The 12,530-nt window shown below is 50.3% G+C and overlaps 1 protein-coding gene across 5 annotated transcripts in view; it reads left to right on the top strand.

The window, feature by feature from the left end:
* The first annotated feature begins 3,574 nt into the window (after positions 1-3,574).
* Positions 3,575-12,530, top strand: part of znf335 (zinc finger protein 335) — a 58,405-nt gene continuing 49,449 nt past the window's right edge. Inside the window, exon 1 of one of the 5 annotated variants that reach the window (XM_052031185.1) lies at positions 3,575-3,726. The gene's annotated coding sequence lies outside the window, so the exon portion shown is untranslated. Of the gene's footprint in view, positions 3,727-6,154; positions 6,367-6,750; positions 7,379-11,174; positions 11,195-12,530 lie in introns of those variants that run through there. The other 4 variants (XM_052031188.1, XM_052031187.1, XM_052031186.1 and 1 more) reach the window with 4 other exon arrangements.

Here is a 12,530-nt window from a genome sequence, read left to right as displayed (position 1 = left end):
CTTCCCGTCGTTTTTGAGAGCCTCGTCAGTCAATAGTGCAGAAAAATTCCACTGTTAATGAACAGATAAAAATTCCGATCTTCTGGAGGGCGGGTGGCTCCATGAGTGTGTCGCTGAGAAAGGTTTGTGATGAAGTCAGACAAATCCCTGAGATCTTGTCTGATGGAGCAAATTAACACTCCCCACTGTCTTGCTCGTTGGAAGCAGACCCTGGTTGTTTTGCAAAGCTGCCCATTTAACTGCACCTGATTCATGCTTGGGGCTGCCTTCCACATTGATGTCTCGTTGGTTCACACGGTTTCAGTAACTCCTGGGGAAAACAAATAGTCCGAACAGAGAAAGATGCTTCTTTTAACCCTTTAGTTACATCCAGCCATTGGTAGCTGATGCAACAGGGAAATCATCGATTGTTTTTCACCTTACCACAGGGACCTCACGTTTCCAGCAGCAAAAAAATTACAGGCTGTGTGTCTCAGCTTCTAATTGGAAACTTAAAATCACCTCCTTAATTACAGGTTGATTACTTAATAATTACTGCTTACTTGATATAATCGGCATGGCTATTGTGAATTTGCTCCCTCCCTTCCTGAACAAAGGTGTCAGATTCACAGTTTTCTAATGTGCTGGTACTCTCCTGGAACAGTCTGAAAAACTTCAACCAATAGTCCTACTGCCTCTGCTGCCACTTCTTTTAAACCCGTGAATACATCCCATCAGGTCCTGGTAATTTATCTGCCTTAATTCCCATTAGTCTGATTTTTTGTTGCACATTACAAGGAGTGTTACAAGTTCTTCCCTCCTATTTTAAACTGGCCCATGTGTTATCTTTGGAATAGATATTTAGATATTTATTTATGAGTCATATGTACATCGAAACACACAGTGAAATGCATCTTTTTGCGTTACTGAGAATGTGCTGGGGCCAGCCCGCAAGTGTGCATCTTTGGAATGTGGGAGGAAACCGGAGCACCTGGAGGAAACCCATGTTTACTTGCAGGGTCCTCTAACTGTGAAAACTGATGTAAAGAATATATTTAAATTATCTGCAATTTCCTTACTTCCTGTCATGAATTCCTCAGTTTCACTCTCCGAGGGGTCCCCACACATATCTTAGCTATCCCCAAACTCTTTATATCCATAGAAGATCTTTCTGGAGCTTCTGCTTATTGGATCATAAGTCTAAACCACAGATTGTGCAGACATTCATCAAGTATATAACCAGGCAGTAAGTCAAAGAGATTGTCAATCTTTAGTTTTCAGTATTACTTTACTATTGGCCAAAATTGACAATCAAAATAACTTTGATTCTCAAGTTTGACCAACTTTACTTGCCATTGGTCACAGGAGCTGAAAAGTTCATTGATCCAGCATTTCCTGGGAAAATAACTGGAAATTTCAATGTGTTTAAAGCATTTCCATGTTTGAAATCAAACTTGCTGTAGAACGTTAGTGAGTTAATGTTGCTCTGTAACCATCAAATGACAGCTCTCAATCCCTTCAAACCTGAAAGGCAAACAACTAAAAAGTGGAAATTCATTCCTATAGTTGTGGAAGATTTGATTTTTTCCCTGTTACTTTCCGTTTCTATTTTTCCTCTTTCTGTTTTCCCCTCCTTTATTTTTCTTTCTCTGCCAACAAGGGTTCTAATTTGGCTGTTTTCCTTTTCCATTATTTGTTTCTTGGTGAAGAACAGTGGTGCACATCCTTTCCTGTACCTATTGGAGGCTCTGATATATAGGCTGCATAGACGGATGGCCTTTCTGGGCGGCTCAGTTTCCCAGCAGGTGGCTACAAAAACTTTATTCCAAGGTATCTACCTAAATCCACCTGCTCACCGAACACTCTAACACACTTCTACAGATGTACTGTTGAAAGTGTCGTGATTGGTTGCATCACGGTCTGGTACGACAATTCATGTGCGCAGGGACATAAAAAGTTGTAGAGAGCAGTGGACTCAGCCCAATACATCACGGGCACATCCCTCCCCACCATCGGGAGTATCTACAGGAGGTGCTGCCTCAAGAAGGCAACATCCATCATCAAAGATCTCCACCATCCGGGCCGTGCCATCTTCTCACAGCTCCCATCGGGCAGGAGGTACAGAAGCCTGAAGTCCCACACCACCAGGTTCAGCAACAGCTACTTCCCTTCAACCATTCAGTTCCTGAACCAACCAGCACAACCCTAATCACTACAGTTTAGCAACACTGTGACCACTTTGATCACCTGACACTGAAATGGACTTTGTTTTCTTTTGTTCTAATTGTGTTCTTTCTTGTAAAAATTGTATCACCTTATTGTCTACCTGCACTGCACTTCCCTGTAACTGTGACACTTTGCTCTGTATCCTCTTATTGTTTTTACCCTGTGCTACCCCAACCCTAGTCATGACAGTTTAGCAACACAATACCACTTTGATCACCTTGCACTAAAATGGTCTTTGCTTTTCTGTGTCTTTTCTTGTAAAAATTGTGTATAATTTATGTTTTTCTTGTGAATGCTGCTTATCTGATGCTCTGTGCCTGTGATGCTGCTGCGAGTAAATTTTTCATTGCACCTGTGCACACATGGACTTGTGCAGATGACAATAGGCTCGACGTTGACTTTGAATTTGATAACATCTTGGTCACAGAGCTGTTCATACAGATGGTGCAGGAACGTCACACATAATCATCACGTCTGTGTGACTGGAAGGATTAGGAGAGCAGCTGAGACGTTGAAATGTACCCCTTGCCTGACATAAACAATGATAAGTGTTTCACCGTGCTGTAGGAACACCCACCTCCATATCGATTATTTTATTCGAATTATACTTTTTGTAAGGAACATTGAACTATACCTCAAGTGCTCTATGACTTGTCACGGTATCTCTCTGTACAGTTCCAGATGATAAGGGAGAAGAGGTACAAAATGGATAAGCGGATTAGCTCTAACATTAATCACATGCAATAATTAACATGCATGAACCATGACACTCCACCAGGTTCAGGAACAGCGACTTCCCTTCAACCATTCGGTTCTACGGCACGACCCTAATCACCGCAGTTTAGCAACACTATGACCACTTTGAAATAAAATTAACTTTTTTCTTGATCTAAATGTGTTCTTTCTTGTAAAAAGTGTATAATTTATGTGTAATTCATGTTTTTCTTGTGGATTGCTGCTGACCTGATGCTGTGCGCCTGTGATGATGCTGCAGGTAAGCCTGTCCCTACACCTGAGCACACATATAGTTGTGCAGATGACGACACTCCGACTCTGAGCCCACCTGAGCCCAGAGCGGCTTACGTCAGACGCACGACGCTGACGTCAGACGCAAGGGCGCCTTGACATCGCGGGCTGCTGCGCCGCGTCACCGCGCCCACCCGACCCATCCGCATCCGCCAACCCCGGGAAGGAAAATAGTCCCGCCGCTCAATGTCGGTTGGCGGCCACGACGGTGCGAAGCTGGGCCGGGACCCCGTCAGGATGGAGCGGCCCCGAGGAGGGGGATGTCTGCGGGCGGTCGCTGAGCCCCGGGCCCCACCTGTCGGTGGCCGTTGGCGGCCGGCGCCGGTCCTTGCGCTGATGGATACAAAAGCAGGCCCGGGGGTGCTGCGGCGGGGAGGCGCCATGGCGTCTTCACCGATTGCCGTGTTGTTTGTGTAGGTTTGGTGGGCGGCTCGGCCGCGGCGGCGCCGCCTCGGCGCTCTGTAATTTCCCGCTGTCGGCGGCGGCGGGGCGAAGGTGAGGGTCGGGCGGTCGCCCGGGCGGCAGGTGGCGGTGGGAGCGCGGGAGGCGAGGCCGAGGCGGCCTGACGGAGGCAGCGGGGCCTGAGGCCCGGGCTCACCGCCCCCCCTCCATAGGCGCCGGCTCACTGCCTGAGTGGAAGTGCGGCGGCAGGCGGGCGGCGGGCAGCCCGGGCCCTGGGGGGGGGGGGGGGTGAGGGGGTAAGAGGGTGAGGGTAGGTGGAGGGAGGGGGTAGGCGAGGGGGGTGGGGGAGGACGGAGGGAGGGGGGAGGGGGGTGGGAGGGGGGGGGGAGGGAGGGAGGAGGGAGGAGGGAGGAGGGAGGGAGGAGGGAGGGGGAGGGGGGTGGGGAGGGGGAGGGGTGAGGGGGGAGGGAGGTGGGCGGGGGGAGGGAGGACGGAGGGAGGGGGGTGGGGAGGACTGAGGGAGGGGGTGGGGAGGAGGGAGGGGGGAGGGAGGAGGGGGGGAGGGAGGGGGGGAGGGAGGAGGGAGGGAGGGGGGAGGGAGGGGGTGAGGGAGGGAGGGAGGGGGGAGGGAGGGGGGAGGGAGGGAGGGGGGAGGGAGGGGGGAGGGAGGGAGGGGGGAGGGGGGTAGGGAGGAGGGGGGGAGGGGGGTAGGGAGGAGGGAGGTAGGGGGGAGGAGGGAGGTAGGGGGGAGGGGGGTAGGGGGGGAGGAGGGGGTAGGGAGGAGGGAGGGAGGGGGTAGGGAGGAGGGAGGGAGGGGGGAGGAGGAGGGAGGGAGGGGGTAGGGGGGGGAGGGAGGGAGAGGGAGGGGGTAGGGAGCTGGGGAGGGAGGGGGGTAGGGAGGAGGGAGGGAGGGAGGAGGGAGGGAGGGGGTAGGGGGGGGAGGGAGGGAGAGGGAGGGGGTAGGGAGCGGGGGAGGGAGGGGGGTGGGGAGGAGGGAGGGAGGGGGGGAGGGAGGGAGGAGGGAGGGAGGGGGGTGGGGAGGGGGGAGGGGGGTGAGGGAGGGAGGGGGGTGGGGAGGAGGGAGGGAGGAGGGAGGGAGGGAGGGGGTAAGGAGGGGAGGGAGGGAGGGGGTAAGGAGGGGGGGAGGGAGGGTGAGGGGTGGGGAGGGAGGGGGTGGGGAGGGAGGGAGGGGTAGGGTGTGGGGAGGGAGGGGGTAAGGAGGGGAGGGAGGGGGTAAGGAGGGGGGGAGGGAGGGGGTAGGCTGTGGGGAGGGGGAGGGAGGGGGGTAGGGTGTGGGGAGGGAGGGGTAGGGTGTGGGGAGGGAGGGAGGAGGGGGTGAGGGGGGAGGGAGGGGGTGGGGGGTAGGGAGGGAGGGGGTGAGGGGGTGGAGGGGGGAGGGTGGGGGTGGGTGGGGAGGGAGGGAGGGGGTGAGGGGTGGGTAGGGGAGGGTGGGGGGTGGGGAGGGAGTGAGGGGTAGGAGGGTGATGGTAGGTGGGGGTGAGGGGAGGAGGGGTAAGAGGGTAGGGGTGAGGGTAAGTAGGGGTGAGGGGTAGGTGGGGAGGAGGGGTAAGAGGGTGAGGGTAGGTGGAGGGAGGGGGTAGATGAGGGCTGGGGAGGTGGGGGAGGGGGTGAGAGGGAGGGGGTGAGGGTTGGGGAGGGTAGGTGGGGAGGGGGGTGGGGGAGGGAGGGGTGGTGAGGGGGTAGGGAGGGAGTGAGGGGTAGGAGGGTGATGGTAGGTGGGGGTGAGGGAGGAGAGGTAAGAGGGTAGGGGGTGGGGGGAGGGACGGGGGTAGATGACAGCTGGGGAGGTGGGGGTTGGGGTAGGGAGGGTGGTGAGAGGGAGGGAGTGAGGGTTGGGGAGGGTGGTGAGAGGGAGGGGGAGGTGGTGCGGGTTGGTGAGGGGTAGGAGGGTGAGGGTAGGTGGGGGTGGGGAGGAGGGGTAAGAGGGTGAGGGTAGGTGGGGAGGAGGAAGGGGGTAGATGGGGCTGGGAGATGGGGAGGTGAGGGTAGGGAGGGGGTGAGGGTTGGTTAGGGAGGGGGTGAGGGTTGGTGAGGGGTAGGTGGGGAGGAGGGGTGAGGGTAGGTGGGGGGGAGGGAGGGGGTAGATGAGGGCTGGGGAGATGGGAGGGAAGGTGGGGGCTGGGGTAGGGGTGGGTGAGGAGGAGGTGGAGATGGGAGTAGGTGAGGTGGAGAGGGTGGGGAAGGAGGGTGCTAGGTGAGTGGGAGCGACGGAGGGTGAGGTAGGTGAGTGTGAGGAGGGGTGGGAGGGGGAGAGGTGGGGACGAGTAGGGGTGAGGATGGGGAGGGAGGGGGTAGATGAGAGCTGGGGAGGCGGTGCGGTAGGGCAGAGTGGGGGGCTGCGTGAGGGGTTGGTGGGTGAGGGGGTAGGGTGGATGGGGGTGGGTGATGGGAAAGAGGGAGGGGGAGAGGTTGGGAGGAGTAGGGGGAGGGTAGGTGGGCGAGGGCTGAGGGTGGGGAGGGAGGTGGGTAGGTAACTACAGTTTTATAAAACAGACAAACTCAGTATTGTGTCTCACGTTGATTAAAAGTGCTTGGAAGCCTTAATCAAAATAGATGTGCAGCAACCCTGCCTCGCCATTGTATAACAAGTTGCAGAACATTTCAATAATTTGCTGTTCCGTTGTTCAGAAATCCTGATGGTTTGGCATTTGGCTCACTGGGACCTTCCTGCACTCCTTTTAAACTCGCCAGATTCACTGGAAAGATGTTTGTGTAATAAATTTTTTTAAAAAACTGAATTAGAAGTGTGTTGGAGTATTAATGCGAATAATAACCTGTTGGTCCAGAGAACCTGCCAGTCTGGTGGCAGTGGTCCCAAGTGTGACAAATTATTGAGTCTGCTTTTTCTGTAGCGTTTTCTAAATTTAATATTTTGCTTGGCGGAGGTGCCCTTTGAAGGTAAAATTTTGATTGGCTGTACAGCAGTGTATGCTATCAGCACAGCAGAGGTTCATTTTCTATAATTCTCAGTGTGGCAAATACACTATCCTCTCTCAGTGGAGATGCAAGAGATTCTGCAGATGCTGCAGTCTGGAGCCACACACAAAATGCTGGAGGAAGTCAGCAGGTCAGGCAGTATCTATGGAGGGAAATAAACAGTTGACGTTTCGGGTTGAGACCCTTCATCAGGACTGGATGCTGCCGGGCCTACTGACTTCCTCCAGCATTTTGTATGTGTTGATCCTTTCTTAGCAGTGGCATTGATCTCTGAAGGGATGCAGAAAGTATTGTGTTATACAGCAGTGTTGGCATAAATGAGGCTGATGTGTGGGGACTCCATACCATTTGCAGTGTACCTGCATTGGAGATGTGAATAGAAAACCCACTTTATTTCTACAACAGGTCAAGAGTAATTAGTTGTGCTTTGTGGTGAGATTTTAGTCATTGTTCCTGGTAACCAGAAAGGATACGTCATCTTAGTGTAGGAGCGGATGGGTACAATTTCCCCCATTGATACTATAAACATGATTCTCATGCTCTTAATGGGTCAGTGTTTACAATGAAAAGGACGGTTTTTGGGAAATTAGTTTTATATTTACTCACTATCCAGGATGGGCACTTCACTGAAAGGTTGGCATGTACCACCCATTACTGATTACCCTTGGAAAGATGTTGGTGAGCAGCCGCCTGGAACTGCAATCCCCTGGATGAAGACACTCCGTGCTCCCGGGGAGGGAATTCCAGAGATGAGAAAGGACTGCTGATGTGTTTCCAAGTCAGGAAGGTTTGTTACCTGGAGGGGAACCTGCAGGTTGTGGTGGTTCTATATACCTCATGCCCCTGTCCTCTGTGGTAGAGGTCACAGTTGTGGGAGATGCTGTTGCAGGATTCGGAACCTCTGGCCTGTTGTTGTATTTACAATGTGTAGCTAATGGAGTTGGTGACTACCCCTAGGCCAGGATGTTGATGGACAGCACTTAGATGATATCATTAGATAATGATATCATTAAATGGTTGGACTTCTTGTAGGTGGTACTCGTATGGCATGAAAGTTGCTTGTCACTGAATGTTGTCTAGGCAATGCTACATGTGGGTATGGATGGCTTTATTTGCTGAGGAGTTGCAAATGGAAGTGTGCATTCATCAGGAACATGCCCACTTCTGACCTTACGATGGAAGGAAAGTCATTGATGAAGCAGCTGGTGATGGTTGGATCCAGGACACTTTGTTAAGGAACTCCTGTGGTGGTGTCTTGGGGCTGGAATGATTGACCTCCCACAGCTACATCCAATTTTCATGCAAGGTATAACTCCACCTATTGGATTGTTGTTCTCAGGATGCCCAGTGACTTCAGTTTTACCAGGTGAAACTTGATCAAATGCTGTCTCGGTGCCAAGGGCAGTCACATTTGTCCCAACCCTGAAATGTAGCTTTTTGGTTCATATTTGGACAAAGACTGTAAGGTCAAGAGCTGAGTAGCCCCAGTGTATTGGGTAAATGTGACCTGATAGACTTATGGATGACACCTTCCATCATTCTGCTGATGATTCAAGTAGACTGATCAGTTGGTAATTAACCGGATTAGATTTGCCTTTTCTTGTGAACAGAATTACCTTGGCAAATTTCAATGTCGTCAGGTGGTTGCCAGTGTTGTAACTATGGGAAAAGCTTCGCTGGATGGATAGCTGGTTCTCCGGTACTGTTGTCTGGGTGTTGACAAGTCCTGTAGCCTTTACTGTATCCAGGGCTCCCTGTCTATCAAATGTGATTAAAGAATGGCTTTTGTGATGATGGGGACCTCTGGAGGAAGCCAAGATGGATTATAATTCACCGCTTGCCTTTCGCATTCACATACTGAGCTCCTCCATTGTTGAGGATGGTGATGCTTTTGAAGTCTGTTCCTTCTAGTAACTGTTTAATTGACCACCACCATTTGTTATTAGAAGTGGTAGCACTGCAGGGCTTCATCTGATCCATTGGTTGTGAGATAGCTCCATCTATTGCATGCTGTTTGCCATGCATGTCGTCTCGGAGCTGTAGTTGTACAGCACAAAAACAGGCCCTTTGGCCCACCACATACATGCCAATCTTTCTGCCCATCTATGCTAATCCCATTTGCTGGCACTGGATCTGCATTCTTCTATGCCCTGCGTATTTAAGTGTTTGTCTAAATGTCTCTTGAGGTGTGATTGTATCTGACTTCACCACCACCTCTGCTGGTGAGTGCCAGATACCGATCACTCTATGTATAAAAGAGAAACTTGCTCCTCAAATCCCCTTGAAAACTCCTTCTTCTCGCCTTAAACCTGTGCCCTCTTGTTTTTTTTGATACCCCTACCACAGGAAAAAGATTCTCACTACCTGTCTCTTGTGTACCTCCTACTGGGTCACCCCTCAACCTTCTTTCAAGGGAAGCAATCCGTGCCTATCTAATCTCTCCCCATACCTAAAGTCCTCCAATCCAGGCAGCATCCTGGTAAATCTCCTCTGCCCTCTGTCCACCACAACCACATTCGTATAATGTGACCAGAACTGCACGCAGTACTTCAAGTGTGGTCTAACCAATGCTTTGTAAAGTTGCAACGTAATGTCCCCAACTTTTATATTCTATGCTGCAACCTGTGAAGGCAAGCTGCCTTCCCCATCCTATCTACTTGTGTTGCTGCTTTGTGGGAACCATGGACTTGAGCCCCAAGGGTCCATTGTTTATCAATGTTCCTTGGTGCCCTACCATTTACAGCATCCTACCCTTGTTTGACTTCTCAATATCCATAACCTCTCACTTGTTGGGATTAAATTCTATCTGTCAACACTGCTCAACTTTCCATCTGATCTATATCCTGATGTAGCTTTAGACAACCTTCCGTGCTATCCACAACACCAACTTTCGTGTCATCGCCAAACTTACTCATCGTTCCTCCCATCTTCACATCCAAGTCATTAATGTATATCACAACCAGTGAGGACCCCAGCACTGATCCATGTGGTATAGCACTGGTCACAGACTTCCAATCAGAAAAGCAACCTTCCATCACTATCCTCTGTCTCTTGTCACCTTGTGTTGTAGCTTCACTATCTGGCATCTCACTTATTGGGTGTTCCTGGTTCTGCTTCCGGCTGATCTTCAGAGTGAGGGATATGCCGGGCCATGACGTTACAGACCATGGTTTAGTATGCTTCTGCTGCTGCAAGTGGCCCACCATGTCTTGGTTACCCTGTTTCGAGCTGCTAGATCTATCCCATCTAGCATGAGTAATGCCAGAAAACATCATGGACAGTGGCTTCAGCAAAATGGAGACACAAAGACTGCAGGTGCTGGAAATCTGGGGCAACACACAGGAAATGGGGTAATTTTCTTCCCTCTTTCTCTCCTCTCCCCTCCCCTTCCTCCCCCACTGCTTGATGCAGCTCTCACCCGCATCTCTTCTATTTCCTGCACGTCTGTCCCCTCGCCCCCCCCCCAGACATACAAGAGATAGAGTTCCCCTTGTCCTTGCCTACCACCCCACAAACCTCCGCATCCAACAGGTCATTCTCCATAACTTCTGCCATCTCCACCACCAGGCACATCTTCCCCTCTGCTTTCTACAGGGATCATTCTCTCCATGACTCCCTTGTCTGCTCATCCCTCCCCACCAATTTTTGTTCTCCCCCTCCAGGCACTGAGTCCTGAAGAAGAGTCTTGATCTGAAATGTTGACTTCCCTCCATAGAAGCTGCCTGACCCACTGAGTTCCTCCTTTTTGTGTGTTGGATGGTGTCTTTGCTATAAAAATGGGACTTTATCTCCATAAGGATTGTGTGGAGGCCACGTGTACTAGTGCTATCATATGCAAATTCATCAGCCACAACTATGTTCGTGAGGACCCTTCTTCAGGACTCAGTGCCTGGAGGGAGAAATCGATGGGGAGGGACGAGCGGACAAGGAAGTCTCGGAGAGTGATCCCTGCAGAAAGTGGGGAGGGGAAGATGTGCCTGGTGTGGGGTCCTGTTGGACAGGAGCTGGTGCTACCAAGTTTTTGTGGTGATGGACATTGAAGTTCCTCCACCCAGGGTGCATCTAGTGCTACTTTAGGTGTTGTTCAAAATGCAGGACCTCTTATTGATCAGCTGGAAAGAAGATGGGAGGTGGTTAAAAGGGAGAGGGTTACCTCATCCATGTTTGACCCAATGCCATGTGATCTTAAGATGTCTGGAATCATTGTTAAGGATTCCCAGGGTTATTCCCACCCAAGTCTCTACCACTGTACCACCCTTCTGATGGGTCTATCCTGCTGTGGGGCAGGACTTCACTAGGGATTGCAATGGAGGTGTTGGAACCATGCTTGCAAGGTACGATTCCATGAGGAAGACTATGTAAGGCTGTTGTTTGACTCATTGGTGGAATTCTGTCCCACGTTAGACTTTTTGCCAGGTCAATTTGTCTGGGAGCAGCTTTTCTGTATTCGAATTCAGTTCCCAAGTTGATGCCAGCCGATTTGTCCACTTTTACTCTATCCATGTTTGAACAAAGCTCTAATTGTACAACTCTGTGGTTGCTAAACATTTCAGAGGACATTTGAGAATATACCCCTCAATGGATATATCGCAGTTTTAGAAAGGTGAGGGTAAGGTGTGAGGTGAGTGGGTTTCATTGGGTGCATGATCTCTGACATAATTTGTGGTAACTGCTTTGCAACTTGGGCAAGATCTTAACCTTGATTTTTTAAAAAAAAGGAATCAGTCTCATCTCAGAAATGTATTTTCCTGTTTAAACTATTTCATTTGGTGGTGTTATTAGAGAAAGTCTTCCCTTGTGCTGATTCTGTACGTGAGTTGCATTTTCCTCAGTAACTGATGGCAGCGAGTGCCAAACTTTCCTGACTCCACTCCTGCAGGCTTTACTTTGAATCCAGATCATCTTGTTTCATTTGTTCAGCAAATTTCAAACACACAGCACCTTTTAATGTAGGCAATTTCTCACAGTACATCTGGGGCATGGGAAGTGCAATGGGTGTTAGCCAAGGTTGCCTGGAAAAGGGGGAGGTTCTCAAAGTTGGAGAAGAAAATGGATGTTAGGACTGAAATTCCAGTCAATCCACTGATTCAGATTTGAATAAGAATGTATTTTCCAAAGAAAAGTTTTAAATAAAACATGACAATATCACTGGATGTTGCCTTTTTCAATTCTGTTTCATTTAAGATTTATGTTTTGTTCTCAGAGTTGGCATATCTGTAAAGCTAACCACTGGCTGAGAAAATTGGCCACCGTATTGTTTACTATGTTGTAATTTAAAAAAAATAGTGGAAGAGTTTCTTCTAAAGTATTCAGCAAATAGATTGCATAATTCAAACTGTGCCTTAGATGGTGCATCTCCCAAGTTCATTCACTGTTACCTGCTGTGTTGGCTGCCGCGGGGGGAGAAGATACCCTGTGAGCCAGGACTGAAGGCAGTGAACAATAATGGTTCCCCTTCCTGCTTTCTCTTCTATTCTGGAGTCTGACATAAAGACAAATGGACATTGGGCTCAGTCGTATTGCATTCCACATTGAAGTCACCCACTTGTTTTCGTTTCTTCGTGGGCTTGTGGATTTTGGTGGTATTTGTCAACCATCCCTAATTGCAATGAATCCGATTGGCCATGTTGATACAGGTTAGACCAGGTGATTAGCTGAAAAAGACAATTCCCAAGCCGGTAGAAGGTCTGTCCTCTGAAAGACGCCACCACTTTACTGGATCAGAGAAGATTTTAAGGTTGGACACGTTTGGTAAAGAGGAAATGGGCTTGGAAGAGAGTGCAGGGGGAGATGGATGAAAATGTTTATATGCCCTGATGCCGTTTGTAATGTTGTAAAACTTCTCAGTGTTACTGATCTACAAATATGCAAAACCAAAAGGAAGATGCAAATTGCCCCAGACCAGCCTCCACCTTGGCAGCTGAGCATTGAGAGAAACT

This window comes from Pristis pectinata, chromosome 16 (assembly GCF_009764475.1).
Source record: "Pristis pectinata isolate sPriPec2 chromosome 16, sPriPec2.1.pri, whole genome shotgun sequence".
NCBI classification, from domain to species: Eukaryota; Metazoa; Chordata; class Chondrichthyes; order Rhinopristiformes; family Pristidae; genus Pristis; species Pristis pectinata.
This window is presented reverse-complemented; position numbering and strand designations above follow the sequence as displayed.